The sequence below is a fragment of the Phyllostomus hastatus genome, unplaced genomic scaffold, assembly GCF_019186645.2.
Source record: "Phyllostomus hastatus isolate PE091 unplaced genomic scaffold, TTU_PhHast_1.1 phas_scaffold_1674, whole genome shotgun sequence".
Lineage (NCBI taxonomy): Eukaryota > Metazoa > Chordata > Mammalia > Chiroptera > Phyllostomidae > Phyllostomus > Phyllostomus hastatus.
Window position 1 is genome coordinate 15,790,192 of NW_025334011.1, and position 25,460 is coordinate 15,815,651.

Genomic DNA, 25,460 nt, shown 5'->3' on the forward strand with positions numbered 1-25,460 from the left:
CTATAAATCATGTGTATTTGTTAGATATATTACAATCTATATCTATATTTGTTAGATATATTATAATCTATATCTATAGGCTATAGATAGCCTATATTGATTGTTTTTTTGAAAGGGATATTATATTCAAGTTCTATATTTTGTTTGTTGTTGTTCCATGACAATATAAGTGACTTTAAAAATTACTCAAGTATCCTGGCTGATGTAGCTCAGTGGATTGAGCGTGGGCTGGGAACCAAAGTGTCCCAGGTTCGATTCCCAGCCAGGGTACATGTCTGGGTTGCAGGCCATACCCCCCAGCAACTGCACATTGATGTTTTTCTCTCTCTCTCTATCTCCCTCCCTTCCCTCTCTAAAAATAAATAAATAAAATATTTTAAAAAATTACTCAAGTATACCACACATAGTAAAAAAAGCAAATCTTAATATTTAAATCTCAAATTGTCATTCAAATGTATGTTAAATGCATTCCTTTACTGAGGTTCTATTGGTAGAATATGCTTTCAGATTTTCATTATTTAGAAAAAATGTCTTCCTTTTACTCATATTCTTGAAAAATACTTTGCTGGGTATAAAATTCTAGCATGACAGTTATTTATCTTCAAATCTTTAAAGATATTATTCCATTGTATATGGCTCCCATTGTAATTGACATATCAGACAAACTGGTGGTGTTCTTTTTTGGATAATGTCTTTTCTCTATGAAATCTGCCATTATATTTGTTTTTGAAATTTGCCACTATAATTATGGTATTGTCTATTTTCCCTATTAATCTTCCAATTTTTGCTCCATGTTTTTGAGGTTTTGGTGATAGATACATATACATTTATAATTATTATACCTTCCTGATCAACTAATTTAACATTATGAAATAACTTTTTCTCCAGTAGTACTTTTTTTGTCTTAAAGTCTGCTTTGTCTTATAATACTACAGTCATTTCAGTTCTTTTATAGTTAGTGTTGCATGGTATAATTTTTTCCATTCTTTTAATTTCAATATATGTATTTCTTAGAATCTAAGTTGACTCACTTGTAATCAGCATATAGTTGAATCCTTACTTTTTATAGCCAGTGATTTGAGTGATTAGCTTATTCACATTTAAAATATTTCTTAAAACAAGTTTATTCTTGACACTATTTGCTTTCTAAATATTTTATATCTTTTTCTTCCTATTTTCCTCCTTTACTGCCTTTTGTGTTTAAGAAATATTAGTGAGCCCTGGCTGGTGTAGCTCAGTGGATTGAGCACGGGCTGCGAGCCAAAGTGTCTCAGGTTCAATTCCCAGTCAGGGTACATGCCTGGGTTTCAGACCATGACCCCCAGCAACCACACATTGATATTTCTCTCTCTCTATCTCCCTCCCTTCCCTCTATAAAAATAAATAAATAAAATCTTTAAAAAAAAGAAAAAAGAAATATTAGTGAATTACTATCAATTACTATATTATTTTTAAACTTTATTTTTGAGTTATTTCTCAGGGTCTGCTGTTTGGGCTATAATATTCATCTTAATTTATCATGATCTTAAGGTTAATATGAATTAAATTCTAGCAAAATTATATTACTTCAATATAATTTTATCCCTCACCCCACTTTGTGCTATTATGTTATATATATTGCATGCACAGGTGTTATGAGCCCACCAATACAGTGCTAAGTTATTGATTTATACAATTTTATGATTTTTATAAAAATTAAGAGAAAAAACAAAAGCATTTTAGCAGTGTTTACATTTACCTACATACAGTCATACCTTGGTGCTCACCAGCTTCAGAACTTGTCAAGCCCTGTACTCATTACATTTTGACAAGAAAAAAATGTTTCAGCACTTGACACTTGCTCAGAACTTGTACTGGCTAGAACTGGTATGAGTCACAAATCTGCCCCACAAGAGAAAATGCTTCTTATTTGGTATTCATCAGTTTTGGCACTTGTCATGAGTTCCAGAATGAATTAATAACAAGTACCAAGGGAACACTGTATTTAATATTTGTAATCTCTTTGTTTCTTCCTTTGAATTTAAATTATTGCCTGGGTTATTTATTATCATATTACTTTTTTTCATTATTTTTTGTAAGGCAGATCTGTGAGCAACGAATTTTCTGTCTTTGGCCATCTGAAAATGTCTTTACTTTCCTAAGTTTTCCTGAAGTTTTGCTGGACATAGAATTCTTGGTTGATACATTTTTTCTTTAAATATTTAGAATTCCATTATACCAGATTCTGATCTCAATTATCTCTGATGAGATGTTACATATTATTTATTTTGTCATTCACCTAAACTTGATGTGTGTTTTTTCTCTCAAGGTTTTTTCTTGATCTTTGTCTTTCCAATACAGTAACTATGATTTGTCTAGTTATGGATCTCTATTTCTCACTTTATTCTACTTAGGGTTCATTGAACTTCTTGGATTTTGTACATTAATATTATAGTTTTCAAAAAATCGGGGAAGTATTGGACCATTAATTTTATGCCTGTTCCACTTTTTCTTTTCTTTTTGGCACTTGCACTATGTAATGTCGGTATGTTTGATGTTGTTAAACAGGTCTTTGAGGTTTTGTTAATTTTTCTTAGATATTTTTTCTCTTAGTTGTTCAGATTGAATAATTTCTATTGGTCTATTTTCAAGTTCACTGATTATTTTTTCTACCATCTCAAACCAGCAGTTGAGACCATCCAGAAGATTTTTAATTTTCATTATTTTACTTTCAAATCCTGAATTTTTATTGAATATTTTAAAACATTTTAACAGACTTTGTTTTTTGGATCAGTTTTTGGTTTATGGTAAAAGTACACAGAAAGTACAGATTTCCCATATTTCTTCATCCTCCTGCACATAATTTTCTCTATTATCAACATCTTTCATTAATGTGGTACTTTAAAAATTATCAACCAATACTGATACATTATGGCTAACTAAAGTCCATAGTTTACAGTGAGGCTCACAATTTGTGCTGTGCAGTTTGTCAATCATAGAGTCTTTTGTCACTTTTATAGTGCCTTACGGAGTAATTTCCCTACCCTAATTATCCCTGTTGTTTACCTATTCATCCATATTCTCCTCCCCTTTTCCTTCTTTCACCTTACAGCTACTGATCTTATTGTCCATAGTTTTGTCTTTTATAGGAGATCATACAGTATGCAGCCTGTTCAAAATTTCTTACTTCACTTAGGAAGATGTATTTATGTTTCCTCCAAGTCTTTCTATAGCTTGATAGATCATTTCTCTTTTATCACTGAATAATATTCTGTTGTAGGTATGTATCACAATTTGTTGCTCCACACCTCTGTTGAATGACATCTTGGTTCCCTTCAGTTTTTGACAATCATGAAAAAAGCTGCTATAAATATTTGTGTGCAGGACTTTATGCAGACCTAAGTTTTTAACTTATTTGGGTAAATAACTACAAGTTTGGTTGCTGGACCATATAGTAAGTCCATGTTTCACTTTGTAAGGAATTGCCAAACTGTCTTCAAAAGTGGATGTACCATTTTATTTTCCAGCAACAAAAGAGAGTCCCTGCTGCTCCGTGTCCTTACCAGTATTTGTTGTCATTGGTGTTCTGAGCTTTACCCATTCTATTAGTTGTGTAATAGTATTTTATTATTGTTTTAATTTGCAAATGCCCAATGACAAATGATGTTGAAAATAATTTCATATGCTTATTTGTTTTGTATATATCATCTCTGGTGAAGTGTGTATGCCCAGATATTTTGATAATTTTTAAATTAGGTTGTTCATTTTCTTATTGTTGAGTTTCAGGAGTTCTTTGTATATTTTGAATGCAGGTGTTTAGATCTATAGATAAAATTAAGAAAAACTGAAATCTTAATAATATAAATCTTCCTACCAATGAATATAAAATCTCTCTTCATTTATTAGATCATTGATTTCTTTCATCAGAGTTTACATTTATTAGTCATATAGATTCTGTATATATTTTGTTATATTTATACATGAATTGTTTTATTTTTTTTGTGTTAATATAAATGGTGCTGTGTTCTTAATTACAAATTTCAATTGTTTATTGCTGGTATAAAAGAAAACAATCAACTTTTTATGTTAATTAATTTATAAATATAAATTTAATTAGTCAATATAAAATCAACATTAAATCCAAGAAATTAATAGACAGCAAGATATATTTTATTATCAATATCCATATCAAAATTAATTTAATAATTGGTTATTAACCAATTTAAATGTAATTAATATATGTTGTATAGAGTTAATATTAATTTATATAACTGATTAATAATAATATAATTTAATACCAATATATTGTATCCTACAACCTTGCTATAATTGATTATTAGTTCCATCAATTTTTTATCATTCTTTGAAATTTTCTCATTTCTAAGATCTATTTATTAAATTTCTTTTTTTTACTTTTATAGTCTCACTTTTATTTTTATTTTTAATTAAATATTTTATTGCTGTTCTATTACAGTTGTCCAAATTTTTCCTCCTTTGCTCTCCTCTGCCCAGCTCACCACTGGCTCCCACAGTCAATCCCCTCTGTTGTCCATGTCCATGGGTCATTCATACACGTTCTTTGACTAGTCCCTTCTCTTCCTTTCCACCCTTATTTCCCTCCCTCCTTCCCTATAGTCGCTGTCATTCTATTCCTTGTTTCCATGTCTCTGGTTCTATTTTGCTCGTTCATTTGTTTTGTTCATTAGGTTCCTCTTATAGGTGAGATCATATGATATTTGTCTTTTACTGCTTGGCTTTTTCACTTAGCATAATATTCTCCATTTTCACCCATGCTATCAGAAATGTAGGAGTTCTTTCTCTCTGCTCTCCATGGAGTGCTTTCCATGTGGTCTGGGAGCTCTTCCAGAGCCTGCCTGACCTGAAGCTCAGGTGGCACTGGGCTGGGAAAGCAGAAGGGGAGAAGGCCCAGGTTGGCAGGTCTGGGAGGCCATGTGGCTCAGCTGCAAGCCCCATGCCCATCCCCTGTAATGGAGGCCTTGATGGCAGATGCTTACCAGCCACCCACGCCTACTTCTATGGTGTGGCCCTATTAGCTGCAGGTCCCACCAAGGCTGCCGCTCTGCCTGCTCCAGCTCAGGTGGAGCCTTGGGCCTACCACATGTCCAAGTGTGGAATGCTACATGGCCTAGCAGTGGGTGCCAGGCCCCTCTGCATGCCTGGCATATGTGGAACTGTGAATAAATATATTAGAGAAGAATACTTACCTGGAAGTAGTACACACTGTAGTTCATCAATCAAAATAGGTTTTGTGAACATTTATTGTAACCTACTGTGGGCAGGCTTATATGCTAGCTGCAATAGAGGTTTTAAGAATATAAATTCATAGTTTTTCATTGCATTAGTAATTACATTTACTTCCCAAGGACTTACTACATGTGTTTTAAATGTTTATTACTCTCAGTGCTTTTATACATTTTATCATGTGCAATTCTCATAACAAATATATGAACTATATACTTTAGTTAACTATGCTTATTTTTAATGAAGAAACTAGGGTAAAAAGGGGTGAATAAGTAAGTAAAGGATTCAAACCCTTGCTGTCTGACAGCAGAGCCTGTGTCCTTGACTACTACACGACATGATGGTATATAATACTAGACTACGCTATACTATACTATATTATTATACTATACTATACTATACACTAGTATATGTAAGCCACTTAGAGTCTAATAGAAAAATAATGGGTGCAATAAATAGAATAAAGACATCAAAGAAATATTTGCTAAATGTCACAATAACAACATAGATGAGAGGATCACTAGTGTAGGAGGAAAAGAAAACTCCAAAAGTTTCTTATGCTCTGTAACTGTAACACTTGCAAAATTTCACACAGGACTGTAGAAGCTGACAAGTCATAACCAAAGCAACGGCCAGTTACTCAAGGTCATACACAGACTCCCATGACAAGCTCCTGTGCTCTGTAGCTTCTGCAAATTCCTCCTGAGTTTTCTCTTTGTCTCCCATATAAGGTAGCTGGACCTAACTTCCGCATTTGGCTTCTGTAACCTTGCTTCGCCACGTAGGTAGGAAGCCCGGGACTATTTAAACCCCCGGGAGAGTGAGGATCGGTGCTCAGAGGATTTGGATGTTAACCACCCCCTCTGGGCCCCCGGGTAATAAAGTTTGTGCTTCATTATCTCTCTGCGTGTGGGTGGATTTTCCACAACACTAGAGGGTATGCTGAGCTGATCTGGGAAACTTCTTGACAGATTGAAACTTCAACTGTATTTAAGGCCAATATCAACCATGCATGCTGAGGTACATAAATTATGGTGTCAAATGATGTTTTTTTTCTCTTATAATCCATTGCTAATTCCATTTAATGACACACTAAGAATAAACTGAGCCTACTGGGAAGTTTAAACCTTTGTTATCCCTGATGAGTCAAAAAAACCATATTCTGGTTCTTTTCCACTTGTAAACAGGAAGGCAACACTTCCCCCAAACACCTTCAACTTACATTGTAGCCTTAGGATTAGGTTCTGGTCTGAAGAATATGAATGAAAGTTATGTTGCTATTTCTAGGCCTGGCCATAAACATCCCAAACAGTCATACAAACTCTCTCCCTTCCACTGAGAGTGGGGAAGCTACCAGATGAAACTATTTACAGCAGAACCCCCAGAGGAACCACCTGACTCTTAGTATAAATATGAAATGAGCAATAAATAATTCTTTATTAATTTAGGCTGCTGAGATTTCAAGGTTGCTTGTTATAGCAGTGAGTTTTAATTACCCTGAACAACGAAACAAATAATGCAGACTAGCAAAATCACTGCATAGTCCCTTATAGGGAATCTCTGGAGGATTCAAGAAAGGGTGTTTGCAATCTTCAAAATTTCTTTGTGCTTCATCATTTCTTATCTTTTACATTCTTGGTTCTAAGAGGTTTCATGAGTGACAATGTTTTTTGTATGAGAGTCAAAAGAAAATGACCCTTGGTTTAAGATAACTTTGATCATTGCATACTATTTTAGGGTCAAAAATTACTGAAACAATACTATTATAATAGCTAATACTTATTTAGAAGTTTGCATTAATTTCTGTTGTATGGATTTTGTGTCTTATTTTGTTTAATTTTCAAAACAATAAAAGCTGGGTGTGACTGTTATGCATTAGCAGCAGTACAATGTGATTTTAATACCGCTTAAAGAAATTCTTAGTGCCCAAAGTGCTTTGCAAATTCTTAGGAAAAAATAGTTTATTTTTCACGTGTGAGGACATAACGTGGCCATATTTCAACTGCACTGATTCTTCCTAAAGTTTTAAGAATCTTTCCTGAAAATACAAAAAAAAGTGTTTTTCCATTTGACATGAGATTTCTAAATGAAGCTCATGAGTCAGATGCTGTATTGATCTAATATACCATTAAGTGGCAAAATGGTACAATTTATCATGTCCAGATGGAATTATGGGAAATTCTCTCTACTGTGGGTCCCTGTACATACTTTCTCATTTCTTTGTATAACAGACTAATGATAGAGGAGCTCTCATTTCGCCTTTTGTTTCCAACAAGCAAATGCCTATAAACAAACAATTATTTTTGAAGTAGTGCACTTTCTCCTACACTGTTTAAAGCAATGATTTGTTTATTTCAAACTGTAAACTCTATTTTCTGCCGATAAAACAAATTAGCTTTTGTATGAATATGAGAACATAGTTTTTTTTAAGTTATCTAGTAAAAAGGTCTCTTCTGCCATAGTGTATTAAATAGGTTATTAAATTCCATTAATTTAAGTGCATGTGAGTGTCCCTGGCTTAAGTGAAACAGTTCTGCAGATGATATTTATCCAAAATCAAAATTGTCTTTTTGGGTAGCCTTGAAACAAAGAGTCACAACCTTACACAGGGCAAGAAAAAAAACAAAGCTCACTTTGTATAAAAACCATGTCATTAAGTTCTGCAGAATGTGTTGACATCTCACCCACTACTTCTCAAGAAAATATAACGGATGACATTTTATGCACATTAGTTTTCCTGTTCTATACTTCAGTAGGAGGAGTATGTTGAATACTCTCAGACAATGACACATCCCCACATGCCATGGTTAAGAGCATTGTTTTAGGTACTGTCTCTCAGTTTCACTATGAACACATTTATCTTATCCTCTATTTTCAGATGTCTTCTTCAGCTTCTTCATCCACCTCCACTTCCTTCCCCATATGGCCACCTCTGTTTATGACCTATGGCTAAGTTTCCCTTTTCTCCTTGCATTCCAGTACCAGCTTCTCTTTCTTTGCCTCATGTGTTAGAGTCATTGGATTTTCAACTTATCTACGTAACTCCTGACTTGCCTGAAACCTGGTGTCAAGCACAGCAGGACATTTTGCGGTGACGTTTGAGATGCTAAGTGAAGACTGTTTGCACACAACAGAGCCACTTGAGTAAGCAGGTGGAACAGAGCTTTCAATCAAATGCAGCCAGTTCTTGTTATCTGCAGTACTTATGGCCTGTAACATCCATGAGAACACCGAATTAGCAGATATCGAACCACTGCTCCTAGTGTGACAGGACATAGCTGAACAGCAGCCATTCTCAGACAACAGGCATTCCCAGATAAGCAGTTATCTCAAGGTTGGACGCTAACCCCTGCTTTCTGCTTCTGTATGCCCGCTTTCAGAAGATGCACTCTTTCTCCCTCCTCCTTCTGCCTTTGTAGCAAGAATATAAGAAGCCCCAGCCTGAGCTCAGAGCCCAGAATTTGGAGACATCTCCTCTAGGTCCGCATGCGTGAATAAAACTCCACTTCGCAAACTCCGACACTGTCTGAGTCGCTTTTCTGTAACATTTTGGCTCCCTGACTGGGAAACGACTCACGCGAGCAGCTGTTGCCTCTGGTGAAGGCAGCCTTGGGGCAGCTGGTGGGGCCTGGCAGTGATAAGGAGGCGTGCGCCCCCGGTGATTTCGGGTCCTGAACATCCTGGGCTCCGGAGGCTTGGCCCTTGGACCCCTCTTTGACCCGGACTGGCGGGGTGCGAACTGGTGAAATCTGGGAAGGTGCCTATCTGGTAAGTGCCCCAGGGACCAGGCCCACCCTTGTGGTGGAAGGAGGGACTGATCACCCCTCAGGCGGGAAGGCCCAGGCAGGGTTCCCACTGTTCGGGTGGGTGGGAATGTGATAAGCTCTGTGTGCTTGTGTGAATGACTGTGTCTGTTGCTCCACTGGAAGAAGCCTACAGAGCATGAGTGAGCCTTAACCTGTGGTTCCTCGGTCTGTCCTACGGCATAACGGCTGGGAGTTTAGCCCGAATTCTACTTGGGCAGCCTTAGCCAAGACAGACCCAAGTTTCTCGCGAGAGGAGAGGCCAGGTGGGTGACACGTGAGTCCCTTCCCTTGTCTGTCAGCACCGATGGGGAGAATTCATCATGCAGGGAGCATGTCTCTGCCATTGGTGTTGTTTCTGATCAGAAACCCTCTGTACTTGAAGACCTGTTTAAGGTCACCTGTAAGATCTAAGAAAGGTCGCCTGTAACCAGTTGGGGAGAATGCCTTTGCCACTTGGGACCCAGGAATGGTCATTTGGGGCTGATGAGTATTTCAGCCAGAGGCAAAGCAGCATGTCTCTGCCAAGAGACCGGGCCTTAAGGAGCATGTCTCTTCGAGGCACCAATGGACGCATTGGTGCAAGAGAATGCCCCTACCTGTGTATTGTTCTGGTACTCTGTGTTTTGGATTTTGCTCTGTATTTGCTCTGAAAAGGAAATTGAGGATTCCAGGGAAGGTTGAAACTTCACACTCTGTAGGAAAGTAAATGAGAAAGTATAAGATATGTAAATGAAGAAGGTCTGTGGGAAACTGTAAAAATAAGTGGAAAAGTGAAAGTTTTAGGAAGAAATTATGTGGCGTTAGTGATGGAATGTGTAAGGCATAGAAATGCTCAGTATTGGACATCAGAATGGCGCAGCTAAATATCTTGAAAGTTTGTTTTCATTTGAAAGTTGAAACTGGGTTTGTAATATCACCAAAGATGTACAATTTACATTTGTAAAGGTATGGATGACCTGTCAAATTGCCATTGCTAAATGTTATTCAGGAAAGACCTTGCAACTGAACGTCTTCCCAAAAGACAGTCTCACAGGCACAGAGACTGGTTTGGGGATTATTGTGTGAATTAAACCTGTGTGTTCTTCTGTTTTTATAGGACATATGCCTATGACTTCATTACCTGAGTGATTGGTTGCAACATAGGTCCCACTTAAGGAGCCCATTTTTCATCATCGCCCCCTGAAACTCAGTGGTTTGGCTGAACTAAGTGGTTGGGTTGGTGAATAGTTCGGGCGATCTGTGGGCTTCACTTTAGAACTGATTTTCCCTTTTCTGTCTTGATGGCATGGACAGGAAGGATTCAGATATTGAAAGGAGGGAAATCCTAATATATTCCCCTCAGCCCGAGTTAAGTATAATGGACCACAAGAGTTTTGGATAGGTGTAACATGCCTTGTACACCTTCCTCCAGATAAGCCATTCTTTACTTAAGTTCCTGCCTTTGTCATTTAATAGTTATGATTTAATTGTGCCCTCCAACTCTTTCCAAATCTGTCATCTCCAGAATATGACCAGGATGCCAATGGTCCAGTAATGCCAGCTTTTGGACACCAAGCCTGAGACTTCCTGGTGACAGCCAACTGACCAGGATTCTGCAAGGTCCTTCCCCTTACAGGAAGGACTCCTTCCGTGCTGCACGCACTCCCCCTCCTTCAGGGCACCCCTGACCCACGGGTAGGTAGGACAACATCCATGTCCAGCTGGAAGTAGCTACAAGAAAATGAGACCTTCGTCCATTGTCCTTTAAAAAATTTAAAGTGGGTGTATATCTGAAATGGACCCTTCAAGGGTGTATATCATTTTAGGGGACACTAAGTCCCTAGAATTGGGAGAAAATGAAGAGATAGCCTTCCAAGATATTAAGGGGCGCCTCGGTGATATTCCTGCTCTTAGACGGCCAGATCCGGGGTGGCCTTTTGATCTGTACACCCATGAGAGAGACAAGGTAGCCCTTGGGTCCTGACCCAGCCTGTTGGACCATGACAATACCCAGTGGCTTATCTGTCTAAGCAGTTGGACCATGTTGCCACCAGCTGGCCGCCTTGTCTGAGGGCAGTTGCTGCTGCCATGACCCTCTTGCAAGAGGCAGACATGTTAACTCTAGGTCAAGAAATCTGTCTTCACGTACCACACTTGGGGAACAGCCTCCTTGCCAGGCAGGGGCATAAGTGGCTGTCGAAGCCTAGACTGACTTAGTACCAGGGCATCCTCCAAGGAAACCCGAGGGTGCATGTTAAGACCATGAAACGAGTCAATCCAGCTACCTGCTTACCGGCAGAACTTAGAGAGCCAGACCATGACTGTCTCGAGGTAACTGAAGAGGTCCATGCCAGCCGGCCAGACCTCTGGGACCAGCCCCTGGCCCGACCTGATATCACCTACTACATGGATGAGAGCAGCTATATGGTTGAGGGCAGGAGAGTCGCTGGGTATGCAGTAGTGGATGACTGCGGAATAGTGGTGACTGACAGAAGGGAGAATATATATACCTCAAGGGCAAGCAAGCAATCTTGTAAGGCAGTGCCATGCCCTCACTCACATGGGCAAGACCTCCCTAGAAAATCTGCTGAAGAGGTATTTCTATTTCCCCAACCTGGCAGCACTTTGTGCTTCCACCTCAGCACAATGCCTAACATGTGCTTGGAACAACACCGCCGGGCACCCAGAGATGAGGCCGGGGATACAGCATACAGGTAAACAACCCTTTGAAGACCTGCAAATAGACTTTACTGAAGTCAGGCGTAGCTGAGTGTTTCAATACCTCCTGGTGATCGTGTATACCTTTTCTGGATGGGTTGAGGCTTTCCCCACCAAGAGAGAGAAAAGCCGGGAAGTCACCTGAGCCCTCCTGAGAGAGGTCATCCCGAGATACAGATTGCCTCTGACCATTGGAAGTGATAACAGGCCGGCCTTTGTCTCACAAATAGTACAAGAAACAGCCAAACTTCTGAACATCACGTGGAAACTACACACTGCCTATCGACTCCAGAGTTCTGGGAAGGAAGAGCAGATGAACTGGATTCTCAAAGAAACCTTAGCTAAATTTTACCAGGAAACTGGACTGCCCTGGATGGACTTGCTGCTGCTAGCATTGCTTAGGTTGCAGGAATCACCCCTTGGATCCACTGCAGCCGGGCCAAAGCAGCAGCAGATCCTGAGGACCCGAGGACTAGGCCTGCACCCAGGCTACCCATGCTGAGGCTCCAGAGGACATCAGCCAGTAAAGAAGACACCAAGGAATGGACCATTGTTCTGCAGTGTACCTACCTGACTTTGATTGGCACCTTCGCAGGAGTATTGGGAATTGGACTAGTGACTGTGGCCCCTGCGGAATGGAATCCTGTGGAGCAGATCACCCTAGGAATAGTTTATCTCTGTTTGGTCTCTGCATTTGGGTTTATTGTATGCTTCACTTGACAAATGTGGCCCCTGTCTCAGCCCCAGCCTGCAAATGTAATACCCCCGGGCATAGGATTATGCTTAGTGGTAGAGTGGTCTCTTACTATCTCCCAGGGTCAGCTTTCAGTTCCTCCACTGATGTGCCATCGGGTTGCGTTTGGGGAGGGAAGGTGTATCGGACTGGAGTGATATCCAGGACCATAAGATACCAGACCTGGAGGTGTCAAGCATATGGGACCCTGCATTCTCCAGACCTTGGTCCAACGCCTGGAGGCCACGGTGACTCGTAGGGCAGCTGCCAAAGTGTTAGCTCTCCAGCAGTACCAACACCAGTATCAGCAATTGCAACCTTACCCAGCACCTCAGCCGTATAGCCAAGTATATGGTGATGTAAAGGGGTAAATAGCATCAAAAGGGGGAACTGTGACAGGACATAGCTGAACAGCAGCCATTCTCAGACAGCAGGCATTCCCAGATAAGCAATTATCTCAAGGTCGGACGCTAACCCCTGCTTTCTACTTCTGTATGCCCACTTTCAGCAGCTGCTCTCCTTCCCCCTCCTCCTTCTGCCTTTTTAACAAGAATATAAGCAGCCCCAGCCTGAGCTTGGAGCCCAGAATTTGGAGACAATCTCCTCTGGGTCTGCCTGTGTGAATAAAACTCCACTTCGCAAACTCCGATGCTGTCTGAGTCGCTTTTCTGTAACACTAGGGGAAAATATGGGTTACAGTTCACGAGGGCCTCTGGTCACATTTCATCAACTGATCAATACGTGACCTTGTTGTAGGTATGTTTCTGTTTAAGGACATCTTATTTAGTATGTATATTGTTGATTTACTGACATGGAACTCATGGCCAACAGCATTGTAAGTCACACCTGAATGAAGCTCATCTAACATGTATTTTTTTTCTGTAAGGCACATTGTAACCTTGTGCTCGAGATCACTGGAGAGAAGAACTTTTGCACTTTGCTTGGGGGTCATTTTATTTATTTATTTTTATTTTTATTTTATTATTTTTTTAAACTGTTGTTTAAGCACAGTTGACTCCATTCCCCCCAACTCACCCCCACCCCAGCCATCCCCATCATCCACCCCTGATCCCACCCTCCCCCTCTTGGTTTTATCCATGTGTCCTTTATAATTGTTCCTGCAAACCCTTCACCCTCTCCCCTCCATTCCACCCTCCCACCTCCACTTTAGTTACTGTCAGATTGTTCTTAATTTCAATGTTTCTGGTTATATTTTGCTTGCTTGTTTGTTTTGCTGATTAGATTCCACTTATGAGTGAGATCATATGGTATTTGTCTTTCACTGCCTGGCTTATTTCATTTAGCATAATGCTCTCCATTTCCATCCATGCTGTTGCAAAGGGCAGGAGCTCCTTCCTTCTTTCTGCTGCGTAGTATTCCATCATGTAAATGTACCACAGTTTTTTGATCCATTCATTTACTGATGGGCACTTAGGTTGCTTACAGCATTTGGCTATTGTAAATTGTGCTTCTATGAATATTGGGGTGCATAGGTTCTTTTGGATTAGTGTTTCAGGGTTCTTAGGGTATAATCCCAGCAGTGGAATTGCCAGATCAAAAGGCAATTCCATTTTTAGTTTTCTGAGGAAATTCCATACTGTTTTCCACAGTGGCTTCACCAGTCTGCATTCCCACCAACAGTGCACTAGGGTTTTCTTTTCTCCACATCCTCCCAAGCACTTGTTTGTTGATTTGTTTATGATGGCCATTCTGACTGGTTTGAAGTGGTACCTCACTGTGGTTTTAATTTGCATCTATCTGATAGCTAATGATGCTGAGTTTCTTTTTATATGTCTCTGGACCCTTACTATGTCCTCTTTGGAGAAATGTTTGTTCAGATCCTTTGCCCATTTTTTAAATTGTGTTGTTTGTCTTCCTAGAGTAGAATCATGTGAGTTCTTTATATATTTTGGAAATCAAAACCTTGTCTGAAGTGTCATTGGCAAATATGTTTTCCCATACAATTTGTTCTCTTTTCATTTTAATGCTGTTTTCTTTAGCCATGTAGAAGCTTTTTATTTTGATGAGATCCCATTTGTTTATTATTTCCTTTATGTCCCTTGCTCTAGGGGACATATTGCTTGGGGGTCATTTTAAACAGTGAAGTCCTCAACACACAGCACGAGGGTGTGAAAAACATGGCACTAAATACACTGTGAAAAGGATTCATTTGCAGTATGAGCAGAAACAAGGAAGCAAAGTGTCACCTTATTGGACCTCAGTGGGGACAGTGTGTGCATTTTGGATGATTCAAATTTTTCTCTACTCTGTGTTTGTCTGTAGGGATTACAAATAAATCATAGTGAGTAGGTGAATCAGCAAATACAGAATCTGAATAATGAAGGTTGACTATATCTCAGTCATAACAATTTTATGGATTAGAATGCTTTCAATGACCAAAAAAAAAAAAAGTTCCAGTTTTAAAAGACACTTTTTTTACTGACTGAGGCATATGGAAATCAATGACAGCTCATCCAGCCAAAGTATAAAGTTTTATTAAAACCATGTTTAAAAGCCTTAAATTTTCTTGTCTGTTCAAGTGCTTCTAAGTTCAGTTCATCATAATGGGCATTACATTCACCTGGAAATTTTGATGTTTAAAAGAATTCCCAGGCCTGCATGACTCCAGGCACTAAACACAGAGTTCAGTATTGACTTTTGGAAATCCTTAATTCAAAGGCACAAGGGTGAATTTTCCACAGTAATCCTGAAGACAGAGACTCCTATCTTACTATCAAACACCTCGGTTTTCTGTGACTGAGGAATTCCTTTCTTGCTGCTCTCTCTTCATCCTGCAAAATGACACTCACTGAGCTTTTGCTTATTGGCTGAATTGTAGGAGAATCAAGGAAGCCATGGAGTGGATTGCTGTGTGGAGGGTGGGGACTTCTCCTAAAGGTATGAGCTGGGGTTTCAAATGGTGAGGTTTGACTGGGAGCCAAGATCTTGTGTTTACCAGGCCTGGTTTTCTCTTTAGGATTTACATTGTGATCCATTTCAATGGGAGTTTAAAACCATGTTTCACAGTCCTTTGTGATGATGAATCTAGAAATAGTCTCAGAAAGTCAACAGGATCTTTGTGTCAAGGACTCCCAGCAGAATTGCAACTGGCACCACCTGTCTGCAGAAACACCTTAGGTCTGTTTGCTTTAGATTGAAAAATGGAAATAAACTTTCAAAGTATTTTTAAAGATGACTTTGGGTTTTTGTTAAATGTAGAAATAGTTCTTTCTTTTTTCTTGACTTTTTTTTTTAGTCAAATGAAATGTCACTCTCAATTCTTTCTAAACATAAAATATGCCATTGGAACTTGGGTAAAGAAAACCCACATGAAACATCTGCCAGATGTTATGAGAGAAATGCTGGTTTGGAAAAGTCTTTGTTTTGTGTGGAGCTGCCATGATTCTTCCATCACATCAGTGTGTACTCACTCCATTTAATGAATAAAAACTCACTGACCGGCAGTTCACAAGAACCACCAAATACCAATTACTGAAGAAGGAAATTGCTTCAGTGAGAGATGAGGAAGAGCAAAGCATCATGAAGTGAGTTTAAAATTTCTTAAGTACAGCATTAAGTTGAGAGTTTTCTCATTCCTGTAGCTGGTTTCTTTTGCTGCAAGAGAAACTTACTTGAATCTGTTTTTTTGCAATGCTAAAACAAAGGAAATCAGGAGTCTGCCCCTTTAAGATGTTGGGGGCTCATGTGTATGTTTGTTGAAACAAGTGCCAAGGAGAAAGTATCTTCCAGCATCTGCGTAAAGTTATGATGCAGATTCTGACCAGCGGGATCTGTGTGTTATGGCTGCGACAAACAAATTCACATGGACTGCAGAAGTCCTGTGGAGAAAAAGAGACAGCGTGGCTACTCTCTGAGTGAGAGAGTGCCCCGACCCTTGCCTGGTCAGGCTTTTATCACTTTTCTGGGCACATTTCATCGAGGATGGTCTATACACAGGTTCATTGTAGGTGGTTACCTTTTACAGATAACAAAGGAAAGGATGTTGCTGATTACTTCAAAGAAAAGGATGTTGCAAATGCAAGAGAAAAAGTAGTTGAACTGGTTACACTCCATCCTTGGGAGGTTTAGCACAGACTTTAGGAAGTTACTTTAAAGATATGCAATAAACATTTGCTGTCTCAATTCAGGGTGAGGGGGTTTTAGCAAAAGCAAGCCTCAAAATAGCCTAGGTACAATGCAGGCCTGGTTCTCCATGGGAAAGCCTATCTGTGGGCCTGTCTCCTGTGTGCCACCTTGCTCCTGCCAGCTTTCTGAATCAGGACTGGGCTACATTCGCCATTACCATGCAGATTGGTTCCCTATACCCGCACCCCCCTTATTTTTAGTTAAGACCGCTATAGTGGTGGATCCCACAAAGCTTGCTACTTGCTGGTCTTTTATACGACCCTGGGAAAATAATTTGCAAGTGCATTGAAGTACACAAAGCATTATTAGAATCAGTAAGAAATCAGCATCTCCAAAGACCCACACTCTCAGGTTAAGTCCATCAAACCAATTTTTTTGGTTTAGCCAGCCAAGATTGTCACAGAGGGTTTGAAAAACCTCTTGCTTAGTCAAGTGTTGAATGTCCTGCAGCTGCTAATGTAATTCTAGCTGCAATTTATCAATTTGTCCTTTTAAATTGGTAGAAAAAGCCCCTGTTAGGTAATGTTGAATATTCCCCCAGAAGCACTGGCTGGAGTTCCATTGTAGTGACATGATGCACAGCTTGGGGAATTCAGGATCACAGGTCAGCTGCTGGTGGTTTGTGCCATGGGGATGGGTTTGTGAGTGTTTTTACAGTATGCCTCTCGCTGCATAGACTTTTGCATGTGGCTGGCAGGAAACCTAGTGTTCTGTCCGGGTCCATATTGTAGCTTATCCTCTCAAGGATGCCTTCTAGCAGTGAGTGCCCTTGTGGCTTTTAATTGCTTGACCCGTGCCTGCGAAATGTGACAGATGCTTGGGAGAGAGAGTAAGGTTCCTGCTTACTAAAGAGGGTGCAGGCTCACAGTGGCTGCAAATGAGGGCAACCTTTGAAGAAATCCCTTTTTCTCTGAAGTCCAACATACCCCACAGCCATACTGAAAAGCACTTGACGTCATTTACCCTTGCCTGGCCTGATGCACGCACTCCAACCAAGTTGGTGTGTTGTCCACAACTGCAGCTGGTAGCCCTGGGTCCCTGTTCCTCGGTGCCAAGGTTACACATGTAATGCTACATGGAAAGGTTTTATTATGTATCTCTGCCTGGCTCACTAGCTGTGTGACCTTGGCCAAGTGTCTTAGCCTGCTAAGGCTAAGTGGACTGGAATTTATTAAAGAAGTTTATTATTACACTGAATTGTTACAAGATCTTAATAAAAAAGTGGATTTACAGTCTTTTAGTGCCTTGCATTAAAGAAGTGCTGATTTATTATTTCTGCATCATAAGCTTATCTTCTGGTCATTCTGAACTTCCCTTGTGGGATCCCCTCCATCGACAGCAGGATCCCACATCCCAGGGAGGGAGTGTTTAGGATGACAGATGCCTCATGACCAGGGACAGAAAAACAGTCAGGCACTAGAGGGGCAAAGAAGTTAGCAAAATGCAAAGTGTCTTTATTACAACTCAACTGGTTTTAAAGTTTCCATTTCTTTTCAACAAATGTGTTTTCTTCCTCTCATAGAAATAAGAACATATGTGCTGCCTGGCAGATGATTTCTGCAACTCCTAAAGTCAGGATTGGAGAAGGCTGACTCACATTTTTTTTACACTGAATGTGTGAAATCTTTCAAGACAAATTGGAGGAGGGAAGAGCCACAGGATTTTGGATGACGCTTTCAATTGCTTCACAATTACATCAATAAAAGAGAATTGATTGATTATTTGCTTCTATTTCTGACCATTTAAAACTACTTTTTTAAAAGATGGCATAAAGAGATGAGTTGAACAAAAGCTAACAACCTTGAAATAAGAGAAAGAAGGTAACATTTGTAAAGGAATGTAGCTTCCAGTCATCTGGATTATTTTATTTTAGGGCATCCTTGTAACACAGGTTTCATCTGTGACAAGGACAGAGCTTCTGGGAATTGCATAGCCATTGAGACTTTATATTGACTTTAAGCATTGAGTTCTTTACATTATACCACATGACTTTTTTTTTTAAGATTCATATAGTTCAGCCCTGGCTAGGTAGGTCAATTGGTTAGAGCATCACCCCAATATGCCAAGGTTGCATGTTCAATACCTAGTCTGAGCACATACAAGAATAAACAAATGAATGCATAAATAAGTGGAACAACTGCTTGATACTTTTCTCTCTCTGTCTCTCTCAGCTCACTCTCCCTCTCTCTCCCCCTTCCTGTATTTCTCTAAAAATCAATCAATATTTTTAAAAAATATCCATATAGTTCAGCTTTTATTAAAACTAAAGTAACATGAAGTATGGGAATCTAGAACATGATTCCCATTACAATAATACATTTGGAGAAATGTTTCCTCAGATATCACTGTAACTGATTCAGCAGGTGACAGTAGTTCTTTTACTAGATATATGGTCCCTAGCACTCATGTAGAAAACACCAGGTCAAAACTGTACCTATGCCATATAATGTATGAGGTGTCAGTGGTAAGTTCGACTGCCTATGGATAAGACACCAACAGCATACCCACACAAACAGACTCACTCAGGGTCCTGATTTTCTTTCAAAGAAAATGTTTTACACATTGTATACAAATTAAACTAGAAGCCCAACAATGGTCCTTTATTGCCCCTGAAAAGGGCAATAGACCTTACAAAATATTTCCTTGAAGTGCTTTCTTCATCACACATTCTATAGAACACTCCCAATGGAAGGCCTGTGTGATCAGTAACAGTTCTAGAAGATGGGGGTGAAGGGTGGGGGGTGGTTTAGGTGAGGAAATGGGAATGCAAAAAGGTGAGACTTGAAGATAGATGGTTTATTTGACCTCCATGGGGGCCATCTCAGATTGAGGTTGCTCTTTGAGAGTAAAGCTCCCCAGCTCAGAAGGCAAAAGAGCTCCAATGACTCCTGCCACAGAGGTCAGAGGAGGAGTGAGGAACCAGAAACACTAACTATAGGCTAAGTGGTAGCCATTCCATTTCATTCTAGGGCTCAATTCAAATCCTAGGTTTACCACCTAATGACTGTGTGACCTTGAGCAAAGCACTTCAACCTTTTGGAGTCCTGATATCCTTTGTGTAAATGGAGATGACAACACCTCCTTGGGCTTAGTTGGGAGGATTAAAATATATCACATACACTGCATGGCACACAGTAGACACTGAATAAATAGTTGTTATTATTTTGTATCATTGTGATTATCCGTAATCCTGGGATTGTTAACTTCACCAGTGCTGTAATTTGAAACACATTTATCCCTTACATTCTAGGAAACTCCTTCAAAACCTGTTTTTCAAATATATTATCTAGTTTGGGTTTTAAAAAAAAAATCCTGTATATGTTCTGCTCTGTTTATCAAAGGCTCCACATAATGCTTACCCAAGGGTAAATCAATTTCACAGGATACTGTTCTGCCTTCTATTATTCTTCTTGAACCACATTCCATGTGATAACCAATTTCTTTACTTCCGCTTTCCTCCTACCACATTCCATTCCCTAAAAAAAATGCCAGTTATGTTTTAACCCTCTGTTGAAAGTCAATTTTCATCCCTACTGTTTAAAAAGTTATTTAAAGTAGTTGCAAATTCTTTCAATGCCCTCCAACTCCAATCCATGCAACAAAATTGTAATGGGGGAAATTATTAGTGCTTTTGCCAAAGTCCTCCCACTGAACACAATGACCTTGTAATGAAGTACACATCCATAAACACTTGACTCTTTGATCTCTGCTTGCTTGTACAACTCTAAAGAGAAAGACATTCCAGTCCAAACCACACAAAGAGGAACACAGGTTATTTATGGGAGCCCACTGACTCCAGTTTAGCCCGGCTCTTTCAAGATTCAAATACACATATCATTTTGACTGCCAAACTTGCTCCCTCCCCTTATAGTGTCTAATGGGGCCACAGTGTAGGAATGTCTGATCTCTTGCTTCTCCCTGGGGTGAGAAAGGTAGCTGGTTTGGCAGAGAGACAGACACAACAGTATTTATAGAGACAGTAGAAAATCAACTCCATATGCCTACAGAGGGAAATCAGAGTAAATCACCAGGAGCTAAGGGGACTTCTGAACTCCCTTTCTGAGGCCAGTTCAGCTTCTGGCTGAGAGTAAACAGGACCTACTAACCAGCTCTCAAGCTGCACAAAATCTCGCATCCACATGCCCTCTTTCATCAGATGGTGTTCTACCAACATTGTTACAGTCAAAGACAGGAAACACACTCTTAGGTTCCTTGAGTTCAGAAGCTATTTTGCAAGTCTGACTCCTGCCTTACTCATGGAACTTCCTGTGACACAGCTGGTGAAAACACAGAAGCCATGAGTTCCCTATTCTAAAGTTGTTGAAACTAAGTTTGATGAGTTTTTGTTAGTGAGTTTTGGATCATGATGTCCTTAGGTGATCTGCAGTGGGCCTGAATGTTGATTTACATTGCTCATTAAAGCAAAATCCAAGTTGAATAAAGACTGTACTGGAACAGGATCTAACTATTCTCTTTTCCTACCTTCCTATGGATCAAATACCAAATTTTTACTGCGTGGTGTCAGAATTTGAGGGCTGTATGAGGACCTCTGTAATGGGAGAAAATTCAAAATGGAAATGATTTTTATCTGTGTAAAATATCAAACTGAAGGATTTATGATCAGAATTTGGGCCAAATGAATATAGCCAAAGCCAGGAGACAATTTTATCATCTCATCATTCAAGACATGCAGGTCTACCTACATAGATGATTTGGGCAAAGCAAAGGACCTCAAGGAAACTGACAAATTTATCTTGCTATTTTTTGAGGATTCTGACTTTAATCAAATTCATATTATTGGTAAGCCTAAAAGGGACTCTCATTTTGATTCAATCTATTCATTCCATAGACACAGCATCAGATACCTACACAGGTCTACACATTGTTTTCTAAAAGTTTGTGTTTTTGAGCATTCTCTTACTCTTTAATCATTACAATGGTTTTAAGCCAGAGGCTGAACACAAAGAAAGGCATATAAGAAACTACAAAGCACTGACTGAGTAGAAACACATATGTTAATGGTACTGCCTGCAAGCTCAAAGAAGGAAAAGCAATAAATAAATAAATAAAAGAGCTGCACACTAGCACAAGTAGACAGTGGGGGAACTTGGACATTGTGTTCCCCTGGGCTCAGGGAGGGAGTTAACAGAAGCCAAGTTGTATAGACAAGCCTGTAGCTCATATTTCATTCACTGTCAAGATGACAAATGTTCATTTTATGATTTAATAAAAGATAAATATCATCTAAAAAGGAAAATGTGAAGAAGGGCACTCACAGATAAGCAGTACAGTCGTTGGGGTGATAATGAGGAGCTCTGGACTGAGGCTCCCCCTCTGTCTCTAGGACACATAGAGCAGAACACAATCAGTATAAATTCAGGACCTCAGTCTCTCCATCTGAAAAAAAAAAGCATATAATAATGTCACTGTTTCCACCAAGTAACTGTTAACTGAGTAATTAAAAATTCATGATGATTGAAAAAAACCACAGAAATAACAAAGAGTAGAAAAGTATATATATGATGTGTAGCCCAGAATGTGTGTGTAGCCTTGTGATCACACATGCACCTTTGTACAAGATGCCCAAAGTTAGACATTTTAACTTCTAGTTATCCACAAAATATTATTTGCATACTACAAAGGAAAGTAAACACATTAAACTAGATTCCTCATGAAAATAAGAACAAGCTTATGTAGTTGGGTGACTAAAGAAAATCAAGAGAAGTCAACTGAGAAGCAGAGAAGCTGAATGAGAGACTGAACCATCTCCAGTTCTCCACTCTGCTCCCTTGGTCAAGAGTGACCAGTCAGCTGTGATTGCTGTATCATTTGGAGAGATGCCTGGATTCTATTAGCCATAACAAATGGGAAATAAGCATGAGATTGAAGATGTGTGGGAGAGGCTGGGCAACTCAAGAACATGAGTCACCCAACATAAAAATTTTGACATTATGGATGAGACCAAAAGGCACTACTTCTGTGGAGGAAGATTCCAAGATCATGAAGAAGCTCCAGAATATTAAACTTGACATTGCTATCTTCCCCTATAATCAGCACATTTGTTCACTGCCAGAAGCTATGGTGAGTTTAGTTGATGCATATTGGTGAACTGGGCACACAAGGAATAGTAAATCCCTTTAGAACATTTCCTCAAGTGGAAGTTTTTGTTTATAACAACACTTCTTAAGATCCAGAGAAACACATATCTGTAGGAAAAAAATCATGGATGAAACTATGAAAAAAAGACATAAAATACAATTAAAATGTGTCACAAACTGAGTGTTGACTTTAAATATCCATATTACTAAAATTTGAATTGTGTCACAATTAAAATATATCACAAACATATTATTGAATCTTGACTCAAATAGTCATGTTAAATAGTTGTGTTTAAAATATTGGTTATAGCTATATAATATAAATTATTCTTGTGCTGAGTTCAATTAGTTTTGAATGCTGGGGAGACTTGTCCCCCCAGCTATGCTAATCTGTTTCCCAGATTCTATTGCTGATTCCACTACAACTTCACAGTGATATAATGTACGTTTTTACTTACTCTGGGTTCTTTCTTTGTTTAATACTGTGGCAACTTTTCTTCCAGTCACCACACTAAGTTAGGCTAGCTATTGAATGACAAAAACATTATGAAATTCTGAAAATTGAAAATAACTATATATATCAACTACATGGCGTTTTCATAAAGCACTCTACTAAGCTCATTAATATCACTTTGAATCCTAACCACTCTCTGAGAAAGGTAAAATCAATGCCCCATAACTCACAAGAAAAGAGTCTCAAGATTAAAAATTACATTTCTAGCAAGCAGTGAACACAGGATTTAAACACAGCCTAACTTCAAAGTTTGGAACCTTTCTGCTTACATAAATCACCAACCACACCAAGGAGTGATTATTTTACTAAATGTAATATTTTCAGCACAGTTATTTGATTGCTTTGTTAATAATAAAGGCACTAAATAACTTGTATTGGATGCCAAGCACTACTCCCCACACATTAGGACAACCCTATGAGGGAGGCACTATTAGCCTCATTTTACAGATAAGCATGCTGAAGCTCACCGACATTAAGTAAGTTGTCCAAAAATCACATTATAAGTGGCAGAGCCTGACTCCTAAATCCATGTCAGCCTCCCTCCATAGCCCATTATGCCAATGGCTTTCTGTTTCTGTATATGTAATAGTTAACAATTCTGTGTGAATAAATTTACTGTTTGGAACAAAAAGTCCCAAGCTGTTCCCACCATCTCCCTCTTTTCTTTGAATCTCATCATTCTGACTTCTCATGACACCATATCAGCCTCCCAATCACCTCTCATTCTGAGGTTCATGGTCCTGTCTTCCTGCAGGATTGGCCCAATTCCATCCTTGTTCCAAACATCTGTATTTGTCTTCTCTGCTCCTCTTCCCAAAAATCTTTGCCCCAATGGCTGATATTTCACTCTCTTCTTTCCCTTTTCTACTTATATCCCCAAATGTGAGACAAAAGAAGGGCAATATGAAAATGTTTTGTATGGGAAATAAGGCAAATTGTGTGTGAAAAGAGCAGATATTGCAACAGGTAAGGAAAGTACATCATGAAATACTTGTTGGTCAATGGGTTATGTTGGGAAATAATAATAATAATAATAATAATAATAATAAATTGCTTGGATAGCTTTGTAGAAAAGTTCTCTAGGGTCAAATCCAGTGAATTCAGACAAATTAGGTTAGGAAATTAAAAAGTGTATTATACTATATTTTCAAATAGATATAATTTTAGTTTTATTACTTTTACATGAAAAATGGGCAAGTGGGAGTTTTAACTGAGTTAAAAAATAAATGAACACCTTAACAGTTAAAAAGTAAATGAGTACCTTTAAGTACTTGATGTTAACCTAAAAATCTTGTCTTCAGATAAAGTAAAAAGTCCCTTGAAATACTGTGAAATTGCAGCCCAGTGTGAGATTCTAAAAAAGGGAGTTTACTTAGTAAATGTTGACTTCAAACCACCTGAACTCCAAATTACTTCAAAATGTAAAGACTTTGAGATAATAAGGATATGAATACTACCAAGTCTGAATGAATGAAATTTTATTGTTTGACTATTGCAAATTATCACCAGGAGCAGAAATATGGAAAACATCCTATAATTAAGAGTGACATATTAGCCCTGAGCAGTGTGTCTCAGTTGGTTGGGCATCTTCTCACAAAGCAAAAGGCTGCCGGTTTGACTCCTGGTCAGGGCATATTACTGGGTTTCAGGTTTGGTCCCTGGTCAGAGCATGTGTGGAAGGCAACCGACCAATGTTTCTCTCACATCAATGTTTCTCACCCTCTCTTTCTCTCTCCCTTCCCCTTGCTCTAAAAAGAAATAAATAAAATCTTTAAAAAAAAGGTGACATTAATGATCAAATAGTAATCCCATACCAGCACATATTTTTTTGAGAAAAGCAATTGTGGAAACTCGTCCCTTTTTACAACAGCATTCCACCTTCTGGCCCCCTAGCTACCAGTCAAATTTTCTCATTTGAGGAATCCAAACCAGCTGTGCAACTAGACAGGATGCAAGAATGTAAGATGCAATTTCTCCTAAAATGTGAAATATTTGATGACATTCAGAGTTAAAGAAATACTATATGAAGAATCTAAAAATCAGGGCTTTTTGTTAATTTAGTTCCTATTAAATAAAGCATTTAAAGTCTTTGCTACTTATTGCTCATTTAATTTGAAGCAAGGGTGATATCTGAAGCTCAAGAAGTGACATCATACCCTACAACACATATGTTGGATTCCTCAACGCCTGAAGCCAGCTGTATAAAAGTGTGCTTTTTACTGAGT

General features: G+C 39.0%; 1 protein-coding gene across 1 annotated transcript in view; it reads right to left on the reverse strand.

Annotated features, from left to right (window-relative positions):
* Nucleotides 1-22,007, reverse strand: part of KIAA1217 (KIAA1217 ortholog) — a 486,478-nt gene extending 464,471 nt beyond the window's left edge. The window contains exon 1 of the mRNA XM_045858214.1: nt 21,900-22,007. The gene's annotated coding sequence lies outside the window, so the exon portion shown is untranslated. The remainder of the gene's footprint in view (nt 1-21,899) is intronic.
* Between the last annotated feature and the right edge of the window lie 3,453 nt (nt 22,008-25,460).